The following is a 13,131-nucleotide window of genomic DNA, read 5'->3' as shown; positions in this document are numbered from 1 at the left end:
ACATGGAGGAAGGAAAATTTTAGGAAAGAGCATTACGTCATGCAGCCAGCCTTGGCAAGCGAACGCACCGTGAAACCAGCCCTTTGCACAGTGTTGGCCCAACACGTGACCTCTTGCGTCGAGATCGCAGAACAAGAATCGAGATTTGCTGAGACGGTTGGTTTCCATTAGCTATGCCAGCAGTTTTTATTCTGTGCGAGCTTGTTCGGCTGCCCTGCCATGGCTCATCCTGCAGAGCGGGAACACTAAAACCAACCACGCACTTCGACGTGCGATCACGTGTTGGGCCACCCCACTCGGGCTTCAAACGCGTTGCGCGACTCTCCCTCCTAACTTTTTCCTTACTCCAATATCACAGACCTAATTCGAATCCGATCGGTTGATGTCCGTGTCAATATGGTTGTGAATCAGAAATAGGCTGGCGAATGTTACGTAACATTCCGTGACACCCTCTCCTACGTGATCTTGGATGTGTTACGTGGTTATAGTCGCAGAGATTGTTCGAAGCTCATTCATTTGATATCCATATGAACGGGGCTTGTAGAAAACAAAATGATAAGATGTCACGTGACGCTCTTTCCAGCCTGATTTTATCAGTTTTAGAAATCAACGGTTTGTTGCTGGATGCCCCTTAATTTCAATACATGCCACCAAAATCCTCAAATAGCTGCGTTTCGCATGACCTGTTCATGGCAATATTATAATGTCCATAACAGTGCATTATTTCGATGATAAACCGCACGGGAAAGGCATTTTTGTCGTCACATGACAACGTGCTTCAAGAAGACGTTTCAGTTATTTTTGGTCGGCGCAAAATCATAACATTTCGTCGTTATTTTGAACTTCCTAGAACACCTCCGCAAACGCATCTTTACTTTGGATTAAATTCACTTGCGTTAGGATTAAAATACGTGGTGCGTAGATTAAATTGTTTGACACTGGGATTAAATGCGTGGCACCTGAATTAAACTGACTGGCGCTTGAACTAAAATAGCTGGCACTTGGATTACTTTGAGCGGGAAAGCCTGTAGTACACTTTACTTGCGACCGCCCAAGTCGTTGTCAAGAGTAACGTCAAATAAAAAAATTTAATTATGGGGTTTTGCGTGCCAAAACAACTTTCTGATTATGAGGCACGCCGTACGGAGGACTCCGGACATTCGGACCACCTAGGGTTCCTTAACGTGCACCTAAATCTAAGTACACGGGTGTTTTTCGCATTTTCGCCACAGCCACAGTAACGTTAATGAGTTCTTTTTTTCTAAACATCGAATCGAACTGGGAAAGTAGAATTTCTTTTCGTCTTATAATGCAATGCAATTATCCTTTTATTATGCGAGGTTGAGTACTGGTGGCCGAACAATAAAATGACGAGTGCCTTCGTCATCGGGCTAATTAGGTGTACCTACTAATTGAATTATAAAGAAATTATAAATTCATGGAAATGAAAGTGGATGAAAAAACAAATTGCCGCAGGTGGGGTACGCTCCCACGTCTCGCTGATGAACACTCCCAAGGTTAGTTATAGTACTAACACATAAATACCTCAGAAAGTGGATGGGCGAACGGCGCCGCAGTAGCTCAATTGGTAGAGCATCGCACGCGTAATGCGAAGACGTGGGATCGTTCCCCACCTGCGGCAAGTTGTTTTTTTCCTCCACTTTCATTTCCATTCATTTATAATTTATTTAATTCAATTAGTAAGTACACGTAATTTCCCCTTTGTTGTTGTCCTTGGTGTCTTTGATTGTTGGCCTCTTATGCTATGATTAATAAATATCGGGCCCCTCCGCTAACCCCCTTTCTTCTCGTTTGTCATCGGGCTAGTATTTGAATGTCGCGGGTGAGTCGCAAATCGTGTCCTACATTTACCTCAATTTCTCTATAACTAAAACTGTATTTGCTATAACACTGACGTCTTAGGCTTCCTCGAGGATTAATCTATCACTTCAGCTTGACCTACTATTTGCCTTTAGTGCCCCCTTTAAAGGTCCAATGCCCTGTGCGCCCCGACGCTACAGGTCCGCAAGGCGATCTCACAGCTCCTTGCCCGTGGACAGGGCTGTACCACCAGGTAGGCCCTGCAGCTCTTTGAAGCTGCAGCCACATCACGGCTACTATATGCCCTGCTCTTGTGGCACTGCCCCCACCCCGCCTGCGGAAACTGGAGCTGCAGCACCGGTCAACAATACGGGTCTGTCTTGGCGTTCCCCGAACCTCACAAGTGGCCGCCACTCTTGCTGAGGCAGGTACCTGGCCCCTGTCACTACTTTTCCTGCAACAGGGGCTACGAAAAATTGATCGCCTACACCATGCAGCAGATGGTCAAGCACTTCTGACCCGCCTACGCTCCCGGCCAGCATCACACATAGGACGGCGGTGTGGCCTCTATAAGGAAGTCATAGGGGACACGCCTGCAAACGCCGTACACCCTCGCCCACCACACCGACCACCAATCCCTATCTCGACGGAGCTGCCAGGTGTCTCAAAGAACCGTTCCTCAACATGTGCCCTACAGCAGACGGCAGCCTCTCTCCTCCAAGAGAGACTTGGGGACCACCTTCACATCTTCGTCGATCGATCCGTGATACCGGAGACGGGCTCATCCACAGCAGCCTGCGTTGCACCGGCCCTACAAAAGAGCAAGCTGTGCCATCTCCCGGGACATGCAAGCTCTACCGCAGCAGAGCTAGCAGGACTCCACCTTGCTGTGGACCTACTGGCAGAGGAGCTACCAACGACTCCGGCAGCTATCTTCTGCGACTCCAAGGCGGCGCTGCTTTGCCTGCAGAGCCCTGACAAGGCTAGCCTTGGAGTTGCACTGCTCTCCTCAAGACTGGCGGCCCTTCAGGATGCAGGATGCTCACTATCCCTACACTGGCTACCGGCGCACGTAGGGATCCCGGGCAATGAAGAGGCAGACACTCTCGCAAAGAGCGCCCACCACCCAAGCGTCCCCCTCAGCTCTGCTGTAACGGCCCCGGACTTCACAAGACACAGGCTGCGCCGGCACACCATCGCCTGCCATCCGGACAAACGGGTATCCCTGGAACGGCCTCTTCCACAGCACGGCCTCCCACGAAGGGATACCTCGTTGCTTCTCCGACTGCGGTTTGGCTGCTACTGGACGGCAGCCCGCCGGCACTGCCTTGGGAAAGCCACCTCGCCAGCCTGTGCCTCCTGCGGTTACCCAGAGACTCTGGAGCACCTTCTGCTGGCCTGCCCTGCTCACCTGCAGCACCGGGGTCGACTTCTGCAGGAGTTCTCCCACCTGGGGCTCCCATGTTCACGACAGGAAGACATCCTCTTCCCCAGTCGTAATCAGCTACCAGCCTTCCTAAGTGTCATCGAGTACCTCGACTCGTCGGGGCTCTCGGCGAGACTCTAGGAAATTTCTTCAAAGACGAATAGCCTAACGGCTATTTACCACATCGGGCCTCCTGATCCGCCTCAACTTCTCTTTTGCCGGGCCACCTCCTATGGTCTATCACCAGTCCACTCCTCCGTTCGAAGCCACTGGGCCTTCCAGGCCGGGCTGCTCCGCTGCTGCCATGGCGACTCTCTACCTTTCTCCCTCCTTCTATCTCCTTCACTCCCATATCATGACGCCTGCTGGCGCTGAGCCGTGCTCCCGCAAGGGTTTCAGAAGATAGTGCCAGCTTTCCTCCTTTCCCTACAAGAACCACTTCTCCCCTTTAAAGGTCATACATTGCGTCATATTGAAATAATAAATTCTGCAGATAGAGGTTCATACAACAATTACTAGAGGCAACTCTGGCACTAGTGTCTGATGGCGAATTCACTAAATCGCCCCGGCACGCACTGGGGCAACGATTATTGCATGAAAAAGCGCGTTGAGGTGCCCTGGTGCGGACTGGTGCGATATGCTGGATTCGCTATAAGGGAGTTGCAATTGTGGCGGTTCAGCCACCATGGGAATTATGGGAAGTAAATGTATTTGCCTAAACTTCGTCCTTTGGGTTTCAAATGGTTTCGTGACTTTGTAAATTCGTAATTTTCAACAAAGTAATGAATAAATACACCAAAATTATTAAAATTGTCCGACGGCAGTATTCTAACACGGGATCCTCTAGCACAGAAGCCTGATATTGAAACTATTACGCCACGGACGCATACACGGACAAGCGACAAAAAAAATCCTTATGAATTTATCGCGGGCAAGCCAGTGCCTTGAGACACCTGGCGCGTTCCAATTTGGCCACCTCGACAAGCTGAACCGTTGCAATTCGCAGCGATTGTGCGTATTCGCAGTCTTCTGCACTTCGAAAAGTATAGGTTGCTCTGAAATTAACGACAATTAAGGCATATAAACCGTAACAAACAAAGTCACAAGAGCGTCTGAATCCACAAGCACGAAGATCAGACAAATCCATGTACTTTCCACATGGAGGAAGGAAAAAGTTAGGAGCACGTTAGGAGAGAGCATTGCGTCACCCAGCCAGCCTTGGCAGGCGAACGCTCAGTGAAGCCCATAGTTTTGCTCAGTGGTGGCACAAGACGTTACCTCTTGTGTCGAGATCACGGAGCAAGAATCGAGATTTACTGAGACATTTGGTTCCCAGTAGCTACACCAATAGTTTTCAAGCGAAGCTTGCACTGTCTCGCAAGTTTCCGATGGCTTTTCGGTGGCGTGGGTCGCAAGTTTCGGTCACGCAAAAAAATCCAGTAGCTCCCAGAGCAGAGCACCTGCCAGAAAGGGCGGTTTGATGAGTTGACAGCTGCGCCAGCGCCGGAGCGTGAGTCATTAACGAGGATTCCAGCTGCATAGGCGCGCGCTCATGCCACGCGTGCAACCAATCAGAGCCGTTCCGCTTCCGCCGGAGAAGGAAAGGGCAGGAAGGGGTCTCGCGCGCGCCGCGCCGGCTTCGTTTCCGTTCAGTTCATTCTCTGAAAACGGATGGGACGGCCACGCGTTCTGCGTTCCCCCGAGGAACTGGCAGCCTTCGATGAGCGGCGGCGAGAACTCGTGCGTAAAATGCCTCGCCGTCGGCATGCCGATCCAGTCGTTAGAGCCGCCTTAGCACAGGCAATCCGACAGCAACGAGAAGATTCTGAGCTGAGGCAGCGGGAGGCCGAAGTGATCCGGCACCGTTAACTGTGGGTTCTTTAAATGTGACGAAGGTCAGGTTCACGCAGAACAAGCTTCGCTTACCCCTATTTTCCGGTAGGGGAAGGGTTGGTCATTTTTATTTATTTGGTGCGCGCTTGTTCAGCGCCCTGCCGTGGCTCTGCCTGCAGAGCGGGAACACTAAAACCAAGCGCGCACTTTGACGTGCGATCACGTCTTGGGTTGTGTTACGACTTTGCATCGGTGCCACCGCTATTCCGACTTTGAGGTGGTCCCGATGCGCTCGTCACCCGTTTCGTGACAGAGCGTTGGTAGCGAAGACTCCGAGTCAGGCGCCGGTGAGAATAACAAAAGGGACTTTATACATTATATACAGGTCATTATACAGGACAAGATCGGATCGGCACGGGGGCCGAGAGCTCACAGCAAACGCGACTGTTCCCGCACGGCGACGTCCGGTGAAAACGCGTGACACATCTCACTCCAGTCGAGAGCGGCACTCAGCTCCCGGTGGGTCGGCGGATCCGGTTTTCCAGGCGGCGCGTCACGGCTTATAAGCCCCGAGAAACCATTGTCACTCAAACGGCCCAATACAAAGCCAGCACTCGACGGTCGTCCGAGAGGTCCAACCAGCGACCGCGCTGGCCACTCCGTTCAAAGTTGGCGGGCGCGGTGACCTCCCGGCAAAGGGAGGTACGGCGCCGGGCTGTCTGGCACTTGGTGGCACGTTTGGACATGTTGCTCGCCGACACCTCTCCGCAGGACACCGCTGCCTGACGGCTCAGCATCTTGACTTGTCAAGGGAGAATTAGGGCGCTGTGCCTTTCGGCGCAGCCCCGGGTTTGTCCAAAGGGCGCTCGCAGGATAAATTCTGCATCTTGTAGATTCGGAATCCGGGCTGGTGGTAATGGCACAACAGTTGACACGTTTGACTTCGATCGCGTTGCGCGAAGCTCCCTCCTCATTTTTTCCCCCCTCCATAACTTCCCATCATTCCCATGGTGACTAAGCGATTGCAGCGCCAGAGTTCCCTCTAGTAATTATTGTAGTAATCTCTATGATTCTGTAGTTTGACGAGCCAAAACCACAATCTGATTGTTAAGCTTAGTGGGGGACTTCGAAATAACTTTCACCAACTGGCGTTCTTTAACGTGCACCTAAATCGAAGGTGGGTGTTATACTGGCATCCCCACCACTTAAGTACATTGTAACTTATGTAGTAAATAAAATTCTTATCTTACCTATCTTAAGTACACGACCGTTTTTTTGCATTTTGCCCCATCGAAATTCGGCAGCCGCGACCGAAATCGAAACCGCGTCCTCGAGCTGGCTTTTTGACACTCAGAGATTGTGTCTATGCTAATGTAATTATTGTATGGAATTCTATGGTAACACGGTTTTTGGCCACGTGCTCTTTATCAATCTTACTTTTCACATGCACAATTTGTTTCTTGATAACTACGGTAGCTTCGCTTATTTGTAACGCTTTCTTGAATGACAACTTCTAATACCTTAAGCATGCACCATATGCGTTTGTTTTTAAAACAAATTTATGAGCGTACGCTCATAAATTTGTAAGCGAAAACGTGGCAAAAAAAAAACGTAAGCGAAAGCGCGGCAAAAAGGACGAGTTATCTGCTGTACTCAGAACTTATTCTAGTATTGCTTTACTGTAAACGATTCAGGTCAATATTAAGGTGAGATGTAAATATTGCGATGCACGTAAGCTTACAAACTGCCAAAGTTAGAAAATGTTTCACTATCGGCGAGCGCAGAACCAATGTTCCCGCTGTCCGTCACAGCGTGTCTTTACGTGTTCCGACACAATATGGCGGTGCAACCGGATGTGTCAGCTCCTTGTACGGAAATGCGTGGCGTTATCCATAGTAGTATATCACAGTCCTTCCATGGCATTTTTTTTGTGCGTGTGTGTGTGTGTGATCATGAAACCGCCGCCTCAGTTTCATATAGAGCCAGTGTCCACCGCAAGAGGCGTAACTGCGCATGAGAGGGCATGCGAACGCCGCTACCGCCGCGGTTGTGTGTGGGACAGCCTCGGAGACCTCGGTTTTCTAGCTTTCTAAACTTCCGAAACCACCGCTTTACTTTCAAGTGACTAATTTTAACACTCCACATGCATCAATAACTGTCTAAGCGCATCTTCTGCCATGAAATGAGCGCCAAGAAACCCGGAAAAAAAAATAGCGGCTCAAAACATGCAGTTTGCCGCGGTCATTCATTCATTCAAATAACTTTATTCAGCGCCCTGCGATTTGGTGGGGTGGGCCTGGACCCCGCCTAGGTTTCGGCCAAGAGTTGTAGGCCCTTGGCGGCTTCCTCGGCTCACTGGACGCCCCATAGTTGGTGCTGCAGGTCCGAGCTGAGCAACGCAGACTCCCAGAGCGCGCAGAGGTTGTCGCTGTTTGAGGCTGCATCACCGTTATCCTGTATTACAGCCGTACATTCCCATAGGAAATGCTCTAGGGTGGCTCTAGGGTCGCAATGTCTGCACTTGTCCGTCGTGTATAAATCTTGGTGTATTAGGTGCATAATAGCTGGACTCGGATAGGATCTGGTCTGTAACTGCCGCCATTCGACAGACTGGTTTTTGCTTAATTTTGGGTGCGGCGGCGGGAATGTGCGCCTCGGCAATCTATGGTGTTGTGTAGTTAAATCTAGTCATTCGATCTTCCCACTCCCACTCATCGGTAGCCGATGAGGCGGGGCTAACCGAGGCTCGGTAAGCTCTCGAGCCATGCGGTGCGCCGCCTCATTGATACCGTCTGGTATGCTGTGCATGTGAGCGGGTGTCCAGATGAGTTCGACACTTTTGTCGCGGTTATTAGCTAATTTTAGGAGTCGTAGTGCCTCTGGGGAGATTCGACCGTTGGCGAAGTTTCGTATGGCCGTCTGGGAATCACTGATCATTACGCCCATTTGTGTTTGTGCTATGGCTAGCGCAATAGCTATTTCCTCATGCGGTTTCTACGTGTAGAATGTTGACTGTAGCGCTCGTCGTGCATTTTCCCTCGTAATTTATCACCACTGCTGTGTAGGCGCGCTTGTGTCTGTATCTAGCTGCGTCTACAAATGTGGTGTCCTTGCTATTACCGAATTTCTTCTGTATACTGCGTGCTCTGCTTTCCCGTCTACCTTGATGGTGGGTAGGATGAATATTCTTGGGCATTGAAGGGATGGTTATCATGTCTCTGATGTGTCTGGGCATATCTACTTTGACGCCATGGCGTCAAGTAGATATCTTACCAAACATGCATGTTTGGTAGGATACTTTATACCTAGGCGATCCAATATTTGCCTACCTGTTTTAGTTTTGGACAGGCGCTCGTATTGTGCTATTCATTGTGCCTCGATTAGCACATCCAGTGTATTGTGGAGACCTAGCTGTATACAGTCTATCGTTGCTGGTGGTGATGGAGAGTCCGATTGCTTGCTTGTAGATTTTTCTGATTAAGCACTCTAATTTGTATTTTTCTGACGAGTACCATCGTAGGTACGATGCCACGTATACTATTCTGCTTATTACGAAATCTAGGACTAGTTGAAGCAGATTGCCTTCTTTCATTCCACTATGTTTGTTGGCTATTCGTTTAGGTAGCCGCATGATTTGAGATGTTATATTGTCTAATTTGCGTATGGTCTCTCCATTGTAGCCGTTACTTTCAATGATGAGGCGCAATACTCTGATCTTGTCAACCTTGGCTATAGGCGTACCATCTTCCGTAGTTAGGTGAACTTGCGGATTGTTTCGTTCCTCGTAGCTGTGTGGTTTTCGGCCACGTCGCGATGGTGCATAAATGAGGAGCTCAGATTTCTCTGCCGAACACGCCAGTCCGGTTCCTGCTAGGTATTGTTCAACTGCTTCAATTGCACGTTGTAATGTGTTTTCAACCTGTCCATCGTTGCCATCGCTCACCCAGAGGGTGATATCGTCAGCGTAGATGATATGATTGAGGCCCTCGATTTCCTGTAGCTTTGCTCGTAATCCAATAAGAGCCAGGTTAAACAGCATCGGTGATATTACTGAACCTTGGGGCGTAACTGCGCTTCCAATCTGTAGTTCTTCTGAGTTAAGGTCTCCTATTTTAATGTGTGCCTTTCTGTTAGTAAGGAAGTCTCGTATATAACTGTTGTAAGATTTGTCGGACAGTCCTACCGCTGTCGACCAGATGTAGGAGTCGTCGGACTATCTCGCCGCTGCCACCATTTGAAGGAGATGAAGGTCGTAGACAGGAACTCGGTGAACAGGATTTATTTACATATTAACAGTTTAAGCAGGATACATTGGCAGACTAGCGCGACTCCCATATGGAGCCCGCAAAACTAACATACAGCGAACAGTTTACGAGCACACAGCTCACTACTACATTTCGAGCATGACAGAGCACTCAGCTCCCGACAACGAGCACGACACGAGCACTCCCTAGCAGCCGGCAAACGCTGCTTATAAGCTCTCCGCTTGACGTCATAGTTCGACGTCATCGTTCGGCGGGGACGGAGCAGGAATGGTCGGGAAGGTTCGTCCAAGCATTGTAAACTTGCCGCCGCCTCGCACTATGGCTCACACACACTAATGCGCACAAGTTCGAGCCCATACACACAAAGGCTCAAACATTCCAAGATCTGGAGCCGACGACAGAGGGGCGCCGTTCCGCAGTATCGTTTACGCCCACACACACAACGGCTCCGGAGTCAACGACCGAGGGCTTCGTAGAACTGTGCTCCGTCTCGGGTGGCGCGGCGGAGTACCACATGCCTGAGCTGACCGCGCGCCACGTGGCCGCCGGTCATCCGCAGTTCTCGGTACCGCCCAGCTTTCAGTGCCGACGTCAGAGGGCTTCGTAGAACTGCTTTGTCCCGGGTGGCTCGGCCAAGTACCAATTACCGGAGTTGATCGCGCGCCACGTGGCTGCCGGCCGTCCGCAGTTCTCGGAAGGGCGCCCCGACTGGTGGGCTTGGAACACGTGCAGCGGGCTGAAAGCTGGCACGTTGCCACCCCGTACGGCCATTCTTAACACTGTATACTCGCTGGACTAGGCCTAGCTCATTTATTCTGTTTAGTATTGTTTCGGGGGTAACACTGTCAAACGCTTTCTTTAGGTCCAATCCTAGGATAGCTTTGGTGTTGCGACTTGTGTTATCTATAATTTGATGCTTAAGTTGGAGCATTGCATCTTGTGTGGACAAATTTCTCCGGAAGCCCAACATTGTAGGGGGGGGGGGGGGGGGGGAGAACGTTGTTATCCTCGAGATAGTTGGTCAGTCTCGTTAGGACAACGTGCTCCATGAGTTTGCCCGCACAGTACGTGAGTGAAATGGGTCTCAGGTTCTACATTTGTAGCCGCTTGCCTAGTTTAGGTATTAGAATAATCTGGGCCGTTTTCCATTGTTGTGGTATTGTACCGGATTGCCAGCATTCGTTCATATACTTAGTAAGTTGTTCTAGAGAGGCATCATCGATATTTCGGATCGCTTTGTTTGTTATTCCGTCCAGTCCCGGCGCGGATGTATAGTGTTAAGCTTTTGTAGAGCTGCTCTCAATTCCGCCTCGCTAATCTCTTCGTCTAATTGTCTGTTTTTGGTTCCTGTGTAATCTGGGTGAATTGTTGGCTTAACCCGAGATAAATACCTTGCGGCTATCTCATCGATAAAAGCTGCTTCAGTTTTGTCATATTCATGTAAGATTTTGTTTATGTTTTGTCTGTACGTGGCTTTACTTTCCTCAGGATTCAAAAGGCGCCTGAGAAAGTTCCACGTTCTGGACAATCCTAAATGATTATTCATATTGGTGCATGTTGCTTCCCATTGTTGGTTACAGAGCTGTTGTGCGTATGCTTCTATATCTCTGTTAAGCCGGGCCAGCCTGCGTCGGAGCGTTCTGTTGTGTCTCTGAGTTTTCCATCTCCTCAAGAGTCTTTCTTTAGCTTCCAACATCTGTAGGAGTTTACTGTCTGCCTGTTCCATTTGTGCGTCTTGGGGGATTACTTGTGTGGCTGCGCTAACATCCTGCTTAAGCTGCGTGCTCCACTCCATGATGTCCGTGATAGCATCATCATTTTTCTTGCGAATTTGCCTGAGTTTGTTCCAGTCTACAATTTTGAGTTGTATGCCCTTAGATTCGCGTGGCCCTGCTTTAACAGTGAGTTCGACGACGTTGTGATCGCTACCTAAATCCTGTTGGGTGTTAATCCATTTCGCATCCCTAATGTTCTTTGTAAAGGTGAGATCTGGCGCAGTGTCCACACTAACACTAGACCCCCACCTCGTAGGTGTTGACGAACCTGTGATGAGGGTAAGGCCCTCTTGTTGTGCGTCTAGCCATAGGTGTCTACCTTTGGGGTTCTCAAATTTGTATCCCCATGCCGTGTGTTGAGCATTGAAATCCCCCCCCCCCTCCCCCGATCACTAAGGCTCTGCCTTCTGTGATAGTGAGAGTCTGGCGGAAAAGTAATCGGAAATTGGGTCGTTTGTTTCTTGGGTTATATAAACATTAAGGAGAAATAGACTTTGATTGTTGTTTCTGGTAGGTATTAACTCGATTAATATATTGTCTACATCCGCAATGCCTGTATCATGCTGAACAACCGTATACACCGCCGGATCGCCCAAGCCAGAGAGGAGGAAAGGCTCGCCGCGCGCCACTCCATGCCGCGCGCCCTATCCTCCTCGCCCGATGAAAAAACCTATAAACACGTTTGACTAGAGTGCTGACAGTTCTCGTCTCCCCGTCGGCACTACAGAACAGTGTTGCCAGGTTTGTCTATATATAGCCAAATTTGGCCACAGAAAAAAATGTTTGGCGTCGACTTGGGCGAGTTGGCTACGTGGCTATATTTGGGCTACTGAAAATCTGTGACGGCTTTGTTTGGGCTATAGGTGACGCCTGAATCCTCTCTCCAGAAGTGACCCTCATCAAGTAGAAACAAATCTCGAAGGCTATGTTTCAACTGGCTGAGCCGGCGGCGCGGCTGTGCGTGTGTGCGCGAAATTCCGCCCCCCCCCCCTCAGTGCATCGTTCTCTGAGCCGATGGCTTTTCTCCTTGACGCACTTAAATTTACATCGCGCTTCACCATGCCAACATTTACGCCAGCAACGTCGTCTCATCTTCGTCTTATCCCGTCACCCGATCACTGGGCATCGGGATGAGCCCAGTTGTGGAGGGTGTTTCACAGTACACTGTACTAACATGGCTATGCTCAGAAACGGAGAGCAATGGAGTCGGCCGATCGCGGCGCCAGCACGAAAGAAGGGAAACACGATTGGATGACACGCTCCAGTGTGTCCATAGTGAAGGCGTCTGGTTGAAGTATGGCGCTGGGCACAGCTTTGGACCTACTCCGCGTTTCTGACGGCAAGCTTTATCGCCTATGCAAAGAAGGGGTGAGGTGTGCAGACAGGACACAAGAGTAGAGAAGCGGACAACACGAACGCCGCTTCTCTACTCTTGTGTCCTGTCTGCACGCATCACCTCTTCTTTGCATAATCAATCCTTACCAACTAGCTCAGCTTTCTGTCGTTCTAAGCTTTATTGCCATTTTCCTTTCCGTGCGAGATGAACTTTTAACGCGATAGCTTTAGGGGCCCCGTGTCACAAAAAATCCGGCGTCGATGCCATTGTGTGTGTGAGAAAAATGATCCCGAACCATGTCGGCCCTTCGGCTGGCGCGTATGCGTTACTGAACTCATTGAATTTCTCAAAGCAGAACGTGCAGAAAATTCGTAAAGTACGACTTACGCTCAACCTGCAGACATGGTAGCGTCGAATTGTATTTTGAATATACGAGAAAACATGTTTATTACGCGGAGCCTCGAACACAAACCCGTTTACGAGCTGCTGTTCGACGTCTTATTAGGAGGGTGATGGTTTGGGCTAGTCGCTGTTTTCTGCGAGACTTTGTGGTGCAGTGCTAAGCGGCACAGGCGACACAGGAAAAAACGAGGAAAAGCGGTTACTGCCATGTAAGAGCGGCGCGCCCCGCTCGGTCCCTTGCAACACCATCTAGATGGTACTTGCCTCCGCGGC

General features: G+C 50.0%; 1 non-coding gene across 1 annotated transcript; it reads left to right on the top strand.

Annotated features, from left to right (window-relative positions):
• The first annotated feature begins 1,570 nt into the window (after window positions 1-1,570).
• On the top strand, window positions 1,571-1,642 carry TRNAT-CGU (transfer RNA threonine (anticodon CGU)). The gene has a single exon. It is a non-coding gene; the product is annotated as a tRNA-Thr (tRNA).
• The last annotated feature ends 11,489 nt before the right edge of the window (window positions 1,643-13,131 follow it).

Source organism: Dermacentor andersoni, chromosome 1 (assembly GCF_023375885.2).
Source record: "Dermacentor andersoni chromosome 1, qqDerAnde1_hic_scaffold, whole genome shotgun sequence".
Lineage (NCBI taxonomy): Eukaryota > Metazoa > Arthropoda > Arachnida > Ixodida > Ixodidae > Dermacentor > Dermacentor andersoni.
Note: the sequence above shows the minus strand (reverse complement) of the source record. Positions and strands in the feature narration are given on the sequence as shown.